Source organism: Sorex fumeus, unplaced genomic scaffold (assembly GCF_029834395.1).
Source record: "Sorex fumeus unplaced genomic scaffold, SorFum_2.1 ptg000063l, whole genome shotgun sequence".
Classification (NCBI taxonomy): Eukaryota; Metazoa; Chordata; class Mammalia; order Eulipotyphla; family Soricidae; genus Sorex; species Sorex fumeus.
The window spans coordinates 11,550,919-11,567,829 of NW_026606120.1; positions in this window are offsets into that span (position 1 = coordinate 11,550,919).

The following is a 16,911-nucleotide window of genomic DNA, read 5'->3' on the forward strand; positions in this document are numbered from 1 at the left end:
GACAGGAGACAGTGGAGCCATGCGCTGTAACCTCTGCTGCTTGTCACTGTGCCCAGCGTTGGTGTCAAGGCACAGAAGTGGCTTTGTAATGGCTCCTGTCCTGCCCTTCAGACCGAGATCTCCTGGGCACTAAACACACAGCACCTGGCAGCAGCAAACAGGTGGGACTGACCACCAAGCAGGAGGGTCAGTGAGGGCCACACCACCGTGGGCCCTCAGCATTCATCCATCTAGGGTCGAGCCCTCACCCGAGTCAGGCCCCGTGGGCACAGGTGAGTGGAGTGGGTGGCAGCCAGCAGCACCGTACAGTGGACAAGCACCGCTGTTCTGGAGAGCACGTGACAGGCACTGATGTGGGTTCAGGTGCCCCTCCTCCTCGAATAGGTCAAGATTTTAGCCCCGGTAATGGTGGATGGAACCTTCCTTGGAAACAGGGTCTCTGTAGGCATGACCAAGCCAAGCAAGAGTGTGAGTCAGGCCCACTCCCGAAGGAGAAGGACACTCCAGGAGAAAAAGAGGGAGGACAAAATTGCAGTGCATGGTGCTCCCTCACAGCCAGGGAGGAAGGAGGTGCAGCGTGTGGTGCTCCCTCACAGCCAGGGAGGAAGGAGGTGCAGCGTGTGGTGCTCCCTCACAGCCAGGGAGGAAGGAGGTGCAGCTCGTGGAGCTCCCTCAGAGCCAAGGAGGAAGGAGGTGCAGCGCGTGGTGCTCCCTCACAGCCAAGGAGGAAGAAGGCTCAGTGTGTGGTGCTCCCATTGAGAACTCAGAGTCACACCAGAATCTGAGACTCTGCTCTGCCCTGAAGCCTCCCAGAGAACATGGTCCTGCTAACATTCATCTGTTTTTCAAGCTTCCAGAAGAGATTGCATTTCTTTCTTTTTTTTCCTTTTTATAAATTTATTTATTGAATCACTGTGAAAGCAGTTACAAAGCTTTTGGGTTTAAGTCTAGGTCATACAATGATGAAACACCCATCCCTTCACCAATGCCCATTTTCCACTATCAAAAACCCCAGTATAACCCCCATCCCTCACCCTCCCCCTACCTGTGGAGCAGATGACTTTCACATTACTTTCTCTCTACTTTGATCACATTCAATATTTCTACACCAGACCCACCATTATTATTTGGGATTTTATCCCAACACTCAGATCTGCCAAAAAGGCAACTGTAGACAATTTGTTTTCTATTGCTGGTTATGAATAACATATGATGTCATGCAGCCGCAGTAGTGGCTGTGAGATTTTGGAATTCCAAAATTTTAGCAATTAAATCTGGAGAAATTTCTGCCAAAACCTGCTAGGTTCCAAGAGTTGTTCTTGAGTCTCTGGGATCATGGACGGTAAGCAGCTTGAACAGGAGCCAGAGAGGCCATTCATGGGCGGCAACTCAGGGTCTCGTTGGGGTGGGAAGGAAAGGGCCAGCTACACCCCCATCCAATGAGGCTACGCTTGTCTTGTCACTGCAGGCCCAAACCTGACTGTCCAATGGCCTCTGGGGGGATGGTGGCCACCGAGCTGCTAGGGGAAACAGGCCAAGGCATGAAACCTATTCCCACCTGAGGTGGCCCGGCGCCAGTAACCTACTGCAGGGACTGGACGCATTTCTACCAAAGCTGCTGCGTTCTGAGATTTTTTTTCTGAGTCTCTTGGATCATGGCCATTAAGCAGCTTGATCAGGAGCCAGAGAGGTCATTTGTGGGTGGTGACTCAGGGTCTCACTGGGGCAGGGAGGAAAGGGCCAGTTCCACCCCCATCCTGTGAGAACCCATGTGTCTTGTCATTGCGAGCCCAAACCTGACTGTCCAATGGCCTCTGGAGGATGGCAGCCACTGAGCCACCAAGGGGGAGCAGGCGGAAGGACAGCACCCTTTCACCCCTGGGATGGCCCGGCGCCGGTAACCTACATGGGGACCAGACACATTTCTGCCATTTTAAAGCTTCTGGGTTTCAAGATTTGTCTCTGAGTCTCTGGGATCATGGCCGTGCTTTGATCAGGAACCAGAGAGGCTTAGCCTCCAATTATATAGCTGAGCTGGAGATGGTTTATGAGTGTGTCTTCCACAAGTTGTTGGGATCTGGACAAAGGCACAGCAGCAATTTTGGGGTATCTGGAAGTCTGAAGGCACAATCAGGCTGCTGATGCACTCACCTCACAGGTATAGATTGACCTGTTGGCAGCACCATACCGAGAAGAGATTGCATTTCTGTTGTATAAAGACATCTGGTCCCTGGTGCATTGCTACGGGAGTGTAGTAAAAGCATATAGATATCTAACCCAGATGTTTATCAGGGAAGGCTTCCTGGGGGAGGAGACATTTGGCTCATCTCCAAAAGATGGCTGTTTTTTGTTTGTAGGAAGAGTCCTAGGGAACTAGGAACAACAGTGTTGTGCACTATATTGACTAATTCAAGTGAAAGGATTGGTGAGGAAAATGGGAGTGCAAGGGTGGCAAATCTCTATTAAGAAAAGGCATCTGCACTCCTATGTTCCTTGCAGCACTATTCACGACAGCCAAAATTTGGAAACAACCCGAGTGCCCAAAAAGAGAGCACTGGATAAAGAAATCTTGGTGCATCAACACAGTGGAATACTACTTGGCACTAAGAAAAGATGGAATCATGCAATTTGCTGCTCTGTGGATGGGTCTGAAGAGTCTCACGCGAGTGAAGTCAGTCAAAAGGAGAGGGACAGACACAGAGTGATCTCACTTGGGCTGGAGCTATAGCACAGTGGGGAGGGCATTTGCCTTGCACGCAGTTGACCCGGGTTCAATTCCCAGCATCCCATATGGTCCCCTCTCCCCCTGCCAGGAGTGATTCCTGAGTGCAAAGACAAGAGTAACATCTGTGCATCGCCAGATGTGACCTAAAAAAGCACTATAGCACTGTAGCACTGTCCTCCTGTTGTTCATCAATTTGCTCGAGCAGCCATCAGTAACGTCTCACAACAAATTTTGAGATTTGTTGTTATTGTTTTTGGCATATCGAATACATCACGGGGAGCTTGCCAGGCTTTTCCGTGTGGGAGAGATACTCTCAGTAGCTTGCCGGGCTATCTGAGAGGGGCGGAGGAATCGAACCCAGGTCAGCCACGTGCAAGGCAAATCTCTCATAAACAGGATATAAAGAAATGTAGGAGGGGAATTGGGCCAGACATACAGCACAGCAAGGAGGGCATGTGTCTTGCACTAGGTGACCAGGGTTTGATCCCTGGCATCTCATATGATTCCCCTGAGCTCGCCAGGAGTGATTCCTGAGTGCAGAGCCAGGAGTAAGCCCTGAGACAGCAAGGAGTGGTCCAAAACCAAAAAAGAGGTGGGAGACCAAGCCAGACTGCTGGGGGGAGCAGGCCAGAGTGTGTGTGTGAGTGCATGTGTTTGAGTGTGTGAGTGTATGTGTGAATGTATGTGTGTGAGTGTGTGTGGGCATGTGAGTGTGTGAATATGTGTGTGAGTGTGTGAACGTGTGAGTTAGTGTATGAGTGCATGTGAGTGTGTGAATGTGTTTGAGTGTGTGTGAGTGTGTGAGCTAGTGTGTGCTTGTGAATGTGTGTGTGAATGTGTGAGTTAGTGTATGAGTGTATGTGTGTGTGAATGTGTTTGTGACTGTGTGTGAGTTAGTGTGTGTTTGTGAATATGTGTGTCTGAGTGTGTGTGTTAGTATATGAGTGTGTCTGTGTTCCTGCCACTGAGTGAAGTGTGAGGAGGCAGTTCATATGGGCAGAGAAGGAGGGAAGCTTGTCCCTGTCTGAGACGGGAATGTGAGCATTCTGTATCCCAACAGAACAAGAAGGAGAGGTGGGGAACAGAATCCGGGGCTCATAAGATCCCATCCTGAGAAGGCAGGAGGGGCTGGAACCCAAAGCCCATGCAAGAGGACAGGTATAAAGCTGGTGTTCTGGAACATTCTGATCCTGCAGTAGCCAAATGGCAAAGTGTAGGAGCACAGGAGTGCGCCAAGCCAGCAGCCCAGCACCCCCGTTCCCCACTTAAATATCACAGCCTGGGGGTACGTGGCCTGCAGACAACACCCAGCAGTCCCCACTCTCCCTCTGATCACTGTTCTAGAAGCCTGGTCTGTGGAGAGTGGCTGGTATTGTCCAGGCCGAGTCCCTGGGTGGGCAGAAGGTCACTGATACCTGTGTCCTGCTCCCCACAACGTGGGACTGGTTCTTCGGTGGGAAAATCAGACTTTGTAGATGATTTGCAGGTGATCAGGCTCTTGGCATGCAGAAAAGAATGTATCTAAATTTAAAAACAATTATTTTTTGCAGTGGGCTGTAATGATAGCACAGCAGGTAGGGCGTTTGTTTTGCACATGGCCGACCCGGGTTCAATTCCTCCGTTCCTCTCAGAGAGCCCGGCAAACTATCGAGAGTATCCTGCCCACATGGCAAAGCCTGGCAAGCTCCCCGTGACATATTCAATATGCCAAAAACAGTAACAACAAGTCTCACAATGGAGACGTTACTGGTGCCTGCTTGAGCAAATCGATGAACAGCGGGAGGGCAGTGCTACAGTGCTATTTTTGCAGTGTCGGGAACTGAACCCGGGCCTCACATATGCAAGGAAAGTCACCTGCCGTCTTTTCCCATCCCTTTTTGGATTCTGTTGCAGTGGTGGTGGGGCCCTCTGGATCACCCCCAGACCACCACACAAAATTTCTGGTTGAGTATATTTGCTGTGGGAGTTTAGCAGAGAACTTTTCCCAAGCTCCAGGCTTCCTTCTGGTCCATTCCCTATCAAAGTCTCTTTTCATAAAGAGAAATTACACTTTCCAAATACCCATAACAATTTGATGGCACATCATGCGATTCCCCTATGCCTGTCCCATGATAAGAGGCCTGGAGAGATTTCCTGCCGATGGACCATCCTGCCAGTCCTGGGACACACTGTCCCCACCGGGCCCAGGTCCCCCTAAAATGACCTGCTAGTGTTCTAGGAAGAGTTTGGGGAGCAGAATAAGTAAGAATCTGGTTTTGGTGGCCCTGGAAAGTCTGAGAGTGGCCTGCAGGGGCCTCCAGCAGAGCCCACAGCTCCCCTTCCTTTCCGAGTTTCCATTAGAGTGGCCTGTGGGGCAGCCAGGCCTGAGAGGGTGTCTCAGAGCATCTCCCCAAGTTTTCCCTTGGAGAGTCATAACCGGTGTGATTTTTGGTCACCTGGGGAAGGGGTCGTGTAGGGGTTTGAGAGTATGAGCTGGGGGCTCTTCGCAGTGGTGGGGGTTACCCAGTCACGCCAGCAGTGCTCAGGGCCTTCCAGGACTGTTGGGGAGATCATGTGGATACAGGGATGAAACCGGGGTCAGCTTGGCATGTGCCCTGACCTGTACTGTGTCTTGGTCCAGATTTGTCCTTTTTGTTTGTTTGTGTGTTTGTTTGTTTTTGGGTCACACTTGGCAATACACAAGGGTCACTCCTGGCTCTGCACTCAGGAATTACTCCTGGCAGTGCTTCGGGGACCATATGGGATGCTGGGGATTGAATCCAGGTTGGCAGCATGCAAGGCAAATGCCCTACCTACCCACTGTACTATCACTCCGGTCCCCAGGTCTGTCTTATTGTTTATTTATTGGATTGGGGAGTCAGAGACTATTCCTGACTCAGTGATCACTCTCAGAGGTGCTGAGGGGACCACGAGGCACCAGGGATCAAATCTAGGCTTCCTGCATGCCCAGTACATGTTCCCTGGCCCAGTGATGAGGTGCTGAGTTTAACCTGTGTGGGCGGGGCTGCAGCTGAGAGTGGGGTCCCTACAGACAGCACAGCAGCCCTGTGGGACAGCAGGACACCTGGGCAGGGCCTAGGATGGAGTCCTGCTCCACATCACCTCTTTCCCCTCACTAGTTGTGTGAGTTTTGGCCATGCCTGTTCCCTCTCTGGACTGCTGACTCTATATACCTATTAAATGGGCTAGAGACAATTTGATGATTCTTCCAGCTATGATCTTCCAGCAGTTATGGATCAATCTCTCATGGACAAAATCAAGAGTTACAAAAATTTAAAAGAAAACTTGAACATTAAAATGGTGCTCAAGAAGCTGGAGAGAGAACGAACAGTTTGGTAAATCATGGTGTTTAAAAGGAAATAAGTAAGACGATGACCCTTCTTCGTTCTTCTAAGCTCTGTTACTCGTGTGGCATTGCCATCTGCTGCCCTGCCTTTCTGCCATACACAGTGTCTTTGCTTCTGTGCCAAATCCTCATCACTGTTGTTCTTAACAAACACTTTAATCTAATTAAGCTGAATACACATGGTGTCATTCATGTATCCAGCACCATACCCACGCCAGGCTCCTGCAAGCAAAGCAACACCACACAGTAGCTGCTTGTTCAACCACGGCTCACCAAGCACCAGGGCACCCTCTTTTCAGAGAATTTTGTTATGCCTTTATATTTTTCAACCCCAGGTCAGTTAGGAGCCCCCAAAGCCAGCCCAGCTAGAACCCTGGAAGTTGCCTGAAAGGTCCCACCCCTGGTCCCTTAAGTCCACAGCTCAGAAGCTGCACTTAGAACTGCATCATTTCATCCCAGGTCAGTCAGGAGCTGCTGAAGCATGTGGCCACAAACACAGCCATACATTTCTTCACTTCCTCATATCTCACAGGGAGGATACACCAACATTCCAACTCTAGATGCCCATCCACACAGCACACAAAACTTATCTCCAGGCTGCAAAAGGCACTATGGGAAAGCCACGCAGAACTCTACCATACTTAGTCACCAAAGGTGGCAGCCCTGAGGACTCAGCCAATAGTAACCAGCTATAGGACCTCTCTGATAAGGACTTTAGAAAGGAAATATTGAGGATCTTCCAGGAGTGCAAATAAACAGTGGGATGGCCAGCCAGTCAAACACGGAGGGTAGGAGAGCAGAAATCAGAAAACTACAAGCAGAAATGACCGAGTTAAATAATTTGGTAGGTTCATTGTAAAGGCTTCAGGGAGATGTGCCTCTTAGGATGAGGCCACAGGGGAGTTGAAGGACTGTGACTGACCATGATTAGGAAGAGAGGATGTGCCCAGTCGTGCAACACTGATGTTCCTGGGATGCCTGGTGAAGATGTGGGGCAGCTCCCAAGACATGCACCTGGAGGGACAGGCTGGCCCAGGTGTCGTCGGTCAGTCTGGAGTTGGTATCAAGGTTGACCTGTGGTCAGTGTTGCATGAGTCTATATCAGTTTGGGAGCAGCCCTGGGGGGGTTGGGGCCAAGGATAGTTTCTGAGCTGAGTCCATCTCTGTCAATCTCCAGGGGTGGTGAATCTGGCCGGGGTCACTGCTGGTCTGTCACTGAGGCTTGGAGCCAGGTGATGCCTGTTTCTGTGTGTGGTCAGTCCTACCTGGGGATCAGAGACAGAGGAAGTCACAGGCCCCCCTCTCCTTCCGGAGGCTCACTCCATAACCAAGAGCTGATGCAGTGGATGCTATTCCTCACCCAGCATCCAGCACGGAGCTGAAACCTACTTGAGCAGCAACTTTTTTTCATTTGCTAGGTAGTATCTGGTCATCTGTAAGTCCATGCCAATGGCCCCTGTTGTCGAGGATGTGTGTCAGTCTCTGCGGTGTGGGCACTGTCCCAGATTCAGCCATATAACTGAAAATTGGCTCCCAGACACGAGATTCGAGGCTGCAAAGAAGAGAAAGTTTACTGAAAGTAAAGACAGGAAGAAGTCTCTGAGTGTGTGTCAGAGGGCCGTCTCGGGGCTGTGGGTCTCTTCACAAGAGCATTAGCCTGGGATAACGATGGTCTCTGGTTATCTCTTTTGCCAGGCTGGGTTAGGGCACCCCCCACACACTCAGGCAGGGTTTCAAGAGGAATGTCTGACATTGCTTTGGTCTGCCACAAGGCTCTGGGCATAGTTGATGTTAGCTGAATCGTTTGGAAGTTGCAAGCCTTGCTAAAGACTCAGCGACCCCAGGGGTGGTGGATACTTTCTATGACATTTTTGGGATGGGAAACATTGTTGAGCCTTGCCAGCCTTGTCCTGGGAAGGACTGTATAGAATACCACTGTGGAGGAGCCCCTTGCAGAATGACAGAATTTAAGGTGCTTTAAGGTGGAACATCTCCTGATCACTGGCCAGGGGAAATAGGAACCCCTTTTCACCCTGAGCTGGGCAACAAATACGGTACAGCAGATACGGGCTGCAATGCCTGTTTCTGGCTTCCCGGTGCTCCCGGATGGTGAGTAAGAAGACCGTGCCTCTGAACTTCGTCTTCAAGTTCACTGATTCTGTTCTCAGCAGCTGTTACTCTGCTTCTGAGGCCTTTCACTGAGGTTTTCAATTCGCCTACCAGGGTTTTCAGGTCCGACATTTCCGATTGCATTTTTCTCATTTCTGCCTTCAAATCCTCTTGTCTTTTATTGGCATTGCTTTCCATTGTTTCTTTTAGTTCCCTAAGCATCCTAACTAGCTCCCTTCTGAATTTCTTGTCAGAGAGGTTGTCTAATACTACAGTACAGTTGGTGTCTTCTGGGCTTGCCTCTTCAATAAGAAAGTTTGGTGGGCTTTTGCGTTGCTTTACCATTGTGACCAGTGTGCTTTAGTCCTTCACCTTCACTGTTACTATTCTGGTTGAGTGAGGAGAGAGTTCCCGGATCCCTTCAGCTTTGTTGCCGCGGGATCTGATGTTGCCTCAGTTCCCGTCCTGCGCAGTTCAAGGGAGAAGACCGGCAATTCTAGGGGATCAAGCTAGCTGCACATTCCCTGGGGGAGTCTCAAGCCGTGGGGCAGGCTGTACCTGGTTGAATGAGGAGAGACTGCCAGGAGCCATTCAGTTTTGTTGCCAAACAATGGGACTCGGTTCGTCCAGCACAGATTATACTATTCTCTCTTATAGTGGGAAGGGATTATGGATAAGTTTTTGTCCATGGTAGGCACCCTTCTACGTTTCTGAGTTTGACGTTCTTCTCAGTCAGGCGTTATTCTTTGTTTTATAACAGACATTGAGTGAAACTTTTGGAGGAGGTGCTATTTGGAAATGAACTTATACAGCTGTTTTCAAACAGGAAGAGAGGGATAGACATAGAAAAATTGCATTCATCTGGGGGATATAAAGCAACAAAATATGAGATCAATACCTAAGAATAGCTGAGATCAACACCAGGAGGATTACTCCATAACTTAGAGGCCAGCCGAATACTCTAGGGGAAAGGGCAGTTCAGATAGAGAAGGGAACACCAAATGAAAGGTGTTTGGAGGATCCTCCCAGGAGGGGAGATGCATGTCGAAAGTAGACTATGGACTGAACATGATTGCCACTCAATGCCTCTTTTGCAGACCACAACACCCATATGGAGAGAGAGAACAAAGGGGAATGCCCTGCCACAGAGGCAGGGTGGGAGGGGGGGTGGGGGGAAATGGGCACTGGTGGAGGGATGGGTATTTGATCATTGTATGACCGAAACTCAGGCACAAAGATTTGTAAATCTACAACTGTACCTCATGGTGCTTCACTAATAAAAAAAAAAAATCAAAAAAAAAAAAAAAAAAGAAGACCGTGCCAACTACTGGATGTCTTTAGTGTTACAGCTCTGTATTCGCTTCTTGCAGGAGGCTACAGCAGCCTCTTTCCCGGGAGGGACCCTGAAGCTCCCTCTGGCAGCCACCTCGCTCAGTGACTTTGGCTCCTGGGGACACGATCCCAGCACTGCGGGCCTGCGCTTATACGGACACATAACCCCGCCCCTGCTAGCTGATTGGCTGTGACTGATATTAGCCAGAACCAGAAAGCAGCCAATCAAATCGCTCAGATCAGTGACCCATCAGAGAGCCCCGCTGAAAGACCCAACAGATGGCTTCTTACACGCAGCGCCCAGCCCCTCTGAGCAGAGCGGCCCTTCAATGCACGCGGTCAGGATGTGAGCTCCAAGGCGTGACCTACCTGGGTTCAATCCCCGGCACCCCACAGGGCCGCCTGAGCACAGAGCCAGGTGTAAACAAACCCTAAGCATCGCTGGGTGTGGACCCCCAACAAAATCCCAGAAGTCTTTGGGCGCAAGCGCTTTGCATTTGAAATCTGTACCCGTGCCATCACTGCACCGTTCCAGGGTTGAGAGCAGCCAGCCGCGTGGGACAAACATCCTCCCACAGACAAGATCCCATAGGTCCCAGGGACCGTTCTCAGGGGCTCTCTCTGCTGGGAACTGGTCAGCCTGCATACAGACCACCTAAGACCGTCAGAGCCAAGGATCAGGGACTTCTCCCACCATGGCTGTCTTACTCCTCTCTTGCATCTGTGCTCTCTGGATGTCTCTGCTTGGTGTCATTTGGCAGGGACCCAGGCTTCTGACCTCTCAGACCTCCACCCTCCCAGGCCCCCAGGTCCCCTCCTTCCCAGCCCCCAGGCCTCCAGGACCCCTCCCTCCCAGACCCCCAGACCCTCTCCCTCCTGGCCCCATCCCTCCCACAATGAGAGCTTCTCTCTATCCCAGGAGGTACTGCAGTGATATGGATGCTTTAGAGACTCAGGTCTGGGAGATCTTATATCACCCACACTGAATCTGTTGCAATCTGTGTTCTCTACGTAGAACACAATCAATGTTTTCTATGTAGAACTGTGAACTGGGACGTCACTAGTGGACATGATTCCCCTTAGAAAGATGCAGTCACTGAGGCTGGGGTGAGGGTGGGGGCGGGCGACACATCTCTCCTGGGACACAGAGCCTCTGGGTTCTCTTGGCCTGGAGCTGGTCCCACTGCTGCCTGCCCTGCCCCATCTTCCTCGCCCGTTCCAGAAACCTTCTCCCCCACACCGAGCCAGCTTGCACGGGGTCCCCAGACCCATCTCCTTCCAGCTTTCTGACAAGGTGTGTGAGGGGTTGGGGGTGGGGTGCGGATCTAGTTCAGGCCTGAAGGTGAGAGGAAGAGTGGATGTTGTAGATAGCAGAAGTTGAGACCTGGAATGTGAGGCCTGAGCCCTTCCGGGGTGCCAACTGGATCCCAAGTGCTCCCCCTTGGTCACGGGCTGCTACAAACCTGAGCCTGGAAGGCAGGGGAGCACACAGGGAGCCTCGGGCCCCGCGGCTGCCAGCAGCTCTGTCCTGTGATCCTGCTCTCACCCAACCTTCATACTGGGAGGCTGTGGAGACTTCGAGAAGGCCTTCCTCACCTTCTAGGGGTAAGGGCCAGGGGGTTGGGAGAATCTATTTGTTCCTTTATTTCTTTGGTTTTGGAGCCACACCCAGTGATGCTTAGGAGTTACTCCTGGCTCTGTGCTCAAGGATCACTCCTGGCAGGCTTGGGGGACCATATGGGATGCCGAGAATGGACCCTGGGTCAGCCTCCTGCAAGGCCAGAGCCCTCCCCACTGTGCTATCGCTCTGGCCTCACAGGAGAATCTGTCTAGAAGGTAGCATGGGTCAGTCATGGGTCAGTTGGCAGAAGAGCTTCCCGAGCCCTCCTGGGTGCTCTTGCTTCTCTGCTCCCCCCCTTTTTTGGGTCACAACTGGCGATACACAGAGATTACTTCTGACTCTGCACTCATTAATTACTCCTGGTGGTACTCGGGGGAACCATATGGGATGCTGGGAATTGAACCTGGGTCAGCCGCGTACAAGGCAAACACCCTACCCGCTGTGCAATCCCTCCAGCCCTTCTCTGCTCTTCTTTCCCTGCGCCCTGTCCTGCCTCTGTAACACCCAGGACAAAAGGAAAGATTATCTGAGGGGACATGCAGGCCTGGCTTGGGGAGGCCTTTCCTCCTGCCCCAGAGGCCCAGAGGTGGGGACCCCCACAGCGTCCCTTCTCCAGAGTGGAAACAATCAGCTTCTTTCTCCGCACTTGGACCATCGTCGTCCCTCGTTGGGTCCTTAAATAGGATCTTTGTGTGCAGCTTTTCAAGCCTGGCAGCTTCTATTTTTACTTTTCCAGATCCAGGAGCTCTCGGGAAGCGATCCCAGCACAAAGGGGCCCTAATTAATTTCCACCGCCTTTAAATATTTTTTCAAAGTATGTGTTTGCAAAGGACATTTAAGAAACCCGTTCCGTGACTCCGAGGCGGATTCCGACATACTTCACACCACTTTCCACTTGGAAAGCGGCCGCTGCTCGCCGCGGTGGCCTGGCCCGCTCTGCTGTTTTGCAGCTGCCAGAGCAGCCTGGGGGTACAGCCCTCCGTGGGCCGCCTTCAGCTCAAGTCTGGGAGCGCAGGGAGAAGGTACGCTGGAGCTCAGGGCTGGCAGAAGACAAAGGGGGTGCCCAGGACCCAAGCACAAAAGCACACACCCGAAGCCTGCAGATAAACTTGTGCCTGGAGTCCTCGTTCCCACAGGGACCCAGTAGACCAAACCCCTACATGTCGGATGGTGATTTATTATCAATAGGCTGTCCGGGCTTTGAAACACTATTCCTTGCTTTCTAGTGTCCTTACAAGGCCGCTGTGAGTCTGGGCACATGCTTTCCCAGGAGCACTGGCCGGCGGAGGCAGTGCTTCTCCTGGGAAGGGATTCTGGTGCTCCCGGGGGCTCGGGCTGAGCGCGTGTTTGGAAAGAATGTTTGGAAAGAGTGGGTGTTTTCTGAGAACCGCACAGAAAGCTCCCTTCCAAGGTGAACTCACTGGGTTAAGGCTCTTGTTCCTAGGGACGAGTCCCAAGCCCTAGAGGGGAGTGGGGGACCCTGTGCTTGGGGACGGGGTTGCATCAGCCACAGTGTTGATCTCTATAGTACCCTGCGATGCTGGGGACAGCCTCGGCAAAGACCATCAGGACCCTTGCTGCGATGTTCGGGCAGCAGACAAGGCCCGATGGCCCTGTGCTTGGCCACCATAGCCAGGACTGCACATAGATTTGCTTGGGGGGACACTTAATGCCAAGGATCCTCCTTGGACCCCAAGGCATGTATATGCTTTATTCCTTGAACTCCCTCCATGGCCCCCAAGAAAATCTGCATGGAAAATCTCTCTCCTGTCCTCTCTCCTGTCCCTTCCTCCTCTACCTGCCTCTCCTATGTGCCCTCCCCAGCCCATTAACTCCTGGGCCTCCCATCTGGCTCCTTTCTACCTCCTCCCCTCCCCGACTTGCTGCTCTCAGGGTGCCTGTTCATGCAGCAGCATCTGGCGTGAGGCTGACTCCAGCGTGCACCGCTGCTGTCTTGTCTCCGCCCTGGGCTTCCCAGGGGCTCCTGGGTAACCTGGCTGTGACCTTGTGGTCCTTTCTGCTGCAGGGTGAGCTGGCGGAAGAAAAGAGTCTTCTCTTTCTAGTTGTAAACACTGAGCGTCCAGGGAACAGTTGCAGATTCCGAGCCAGTCAAATGTTCCTGGACCCCGTGCTCATCCAAGTCTCCAGTGTAGCACCCCGGGGTGACCTCTAGCTGAAGGCAAGGCGTGAGGCTGGGCTGCTCTCTGCTCTGCCCACTGGTCTTGCACTGGGCCCAGCTGTCTTGCTGATGGACCAAAGATCCAGAGACAGAGCACAGACGGGGCTGGCTGTGTGTCAGCACATGTACTGCGGATCCCTGCATCCCCTCACCCCACTCCAGACACAGGGGTCCTGTATGGGCTTCGATTGCCTCCAGAAAGCACATCAGTTGTTCAGACACACACACCCATCACCACACAGTGTTGGAAGCTTCAGGCAGAGACAAAGGAGCAAATGGGACCAATATTTGAAGGCTGAGAATTTTCCAGAACTGGGTGGGAGAGGTTGTATGTGGGTGAAGGCGCTCGCCTGGCATCTGCCGCCCCCATTCCATACATACACACGTCCCCAACCTCCCTGCCCAAATTTTAAAAAATGAAAGTTTTCCCTAACGGCAAGGCAGATTCATTCTACCTTATTCATTCTGTCTTGTGGGTTCTAGTCTAGTTTTTTCCAACCTCACTGAGATGTGGTTGACACGGGACGTCTCAGACCCCGAGGAACAGTTGATTGGAGACACACTTGATAATGCAAAATGCTTCAATTTCAAGCACGTAGGGGTTTCTGGGTCTCTTTCTCACATTGAATCCTACATCTCACTCTGTAAGGTCACTGACTGTATTTTGAGTCATTTCTACCCCTGGAAATATGTTGAGATTTGCTTTGTGGGTTAGTGCTTGGCCCAAGTTGACCATTGTTTCCTGGGTCATGGAATTGACTGTGTTTCCTATCGATGTCTGACGCAGATCCCATGGCTGCTGGACGCATCCGGGACACTCTGCCAGTTGGGTCGCTCAGATTTGTTGCTATTGTTGTTTGTTTCATCAGTCATGAAAGAGACACAGTGGAGGAGTATCATTTCATCTATTTTCTGTTAATTTTTTAGATATTTTGAAGCAGTATAATTACGGTCACAGTCACGGTCCTCTTGTTGTTCATCGATTTTCTCAAGTGGGCCCAGTAATGTCTCCATCGTGAGACTTGTTACTGTGTTTGGCATATCGAATACATCACGGGTAGCTTGCCAGGCTCTGCCGTGTGGGTGAGATACTCTCGGTAGCTTGCCGGGCTCTCCGAGAGGGGCGGAGGAATCGAACTCGGGTCAGCCATGTTGGCTGCGTACAAGGCAAACGCCCTACCCGCTGTGCTATCGCTCCAGCCCAGGTATAATTACATATGTAAAAATATAGGGGGATTGTGTCATCTTGACGGCCCTTTTGTCATATGAAAGTTCTCTTTGTGGCTTTACAAATGCTTTTTTTGTCCTGAATTTGGCTTTTTCTTAGTTACTATTTGCACATTTAAAAAATTCCTTTTCCTTGTGAAACTGCGTGTTATAAGTAAAAGATGGTTGACTAGCAACCCTATGGCATGGTCCAACTTAATAGTTAAGGGGAGTCTCCTGAAAATAGAGCAAAATGTTTTCAAATCTGGTCTGAAAATCTTCATCTTTTATTTATTTATTTTGTATTGTATTTTATTTATTATTATTATTATTATTTTGCTTTTTGGGCCACACCCAGAGATACTCAGGGGTTACTCCTGGCTCTGCACTCAGGAATTACTCCTGGTGGTGCTCAGGGGACCATATGGGATGCTGGGAATTGAACCCGGTTTAGCTGCGTGCAAGGCAAATGCCTTACCCACTATACTATCACTCCAGCCCCAATCTTTATCTTTTAAAGAGAGCAGGTATGTCCATATGTATCCTGCCTCCTTTCAGTCTTTACTTGCACTCAGTCAGTTCTTTGGCACAGTTTATTTTGTGTTATTTGGTCACACCTGGCTGTGCTCAGGGATCACTCCTGGTGGGGCTCTGAGGACCATATGTAGCACCATTTGATGTATGCAAGGCAAGTGCCCTCTCCACTGTCCTATCTCTCCATCCCCATATTTGATTGCACATCCACTGTTTCTTTTCTTCATTTTCTGTTCTCACTCCCTGGGCTTAGTGGGGCTCGGATCACTTGTTTGTAGTCTGTAGTGCTGATGGCAATTTCCCCTGCTGACAGTGTGTCGCCGTACCCCAGGGTGGGTGCTCCAAAGTACTGAGCTGACTACAGGGTCCATTCAATAGTACTTTTGTAAGGTCTTCATTCTTTTGAGAAGCTCACTTAATCAATCACTTAATCACTTAACTTCCCGTTAGTCGGCGATTTGCTCGAGCGGGCGCCATAACGTCTCCATTTGTCCCTGTCGCGTGCTAATGTAGCCCAATGGCATCTGTTCGCTCCAGGAACATGAAGGGCCTCAAACCGATCGTTCATGATCTTGACGAAGAAGTCTGACCATCTGGTAGGTGGGCGGCCACGCGGTCTCTTGACATCCCGTGGAATCCAATCAGTAACAGCTCTAGTCCAACGGTCGTCTTTAAATCTCATTACGTGACCAGTCCATCTGATTTTCAACACCTTGGCAAATGAGACAGCGTCCCTGATCCTTGATCGTCGACGGATGTCAGAACTCCGGATTCGTTCTCTCATTTGAGTGAAACGTGATATTCCAAGCATAGCTCTTTCTATTCTTCTTTGGGAGACCTGAATGGCGTTCTCATCTTGTTTGCGTAGGGCCCAGGTCTCTGAGGCATATGTTAATGCAGGAAGAACAGTGGAATCAAAGAGATGTGCCTGGAGCCGGTAGTGGACACTACTTCCACTACCCAGCCGTCGCCACACTCCAGGACGCTTTCCGGACCCGCTTGCGGCCTGGCGACACATCATAAGACACTTGAGAAGCTCACAGCACTATATTTCTCTATCCTCCCCACTTTGGGTGTTACTGTTCATGTGTTCCAATCGTTTTTGTATGAAACTCCACATCACATGATGTTGTCGAGCATATGTATTTAGACACTCCATTTCTGTAAGTCTTCATGCTTTCCTACATGCTCAAAGGCAGAAAGATGAAAGGCATCTGTGCCCATGGATTGAGAGACTAAACATTGGTAAACGGCTACATTTCCTGAAGCAACATCCATACACATAGCATACAGTACCTCTCAAGTCCCAATTATTTTTCAAGGAAGTAGAACAAATAACTCTAAAGTCGTACAAACCACAAAGGATTTGGAAGAACCAAAGCAAGCTTAAAGTGAAAAAAGAAGGAAAATGACAATCTCTTGCTTTCTCTCTTCCTATCTTCCTCCCTACAATCTTTCTCTCTTCCTCTGTTTCTGTCTTTGTCTGTCTCTCTTTGCCTTCTCTGGGATTATTTTGCATTTTACCTCTGCCTGTAGAACTCACTTTGCTGTTTATCTTAGCCCTGGTCCACCAGTGCTGGGTTCTCTTGGTTCCTGTATGTCTGGAAATAATTTGATTTTTGCCTACACTGCCTACGCTTTGGGAAGATACATTCACTGCTCATAGAATTTGAAGTTGTCCACCCAAAAGGAGAGAGAGAACACAGGGGATTGCCCTGCCACAGAGACAGGGGGGATGGGGGGATGGGGGTGGGAGGGATATTATCCATGGTGGTGGAAAATGGGCACTGGTGGAGGGATGGGTATCTGATCATTGTATAATCGAAACCCAAGCACAAAAAAATTGTAAATCTACAACT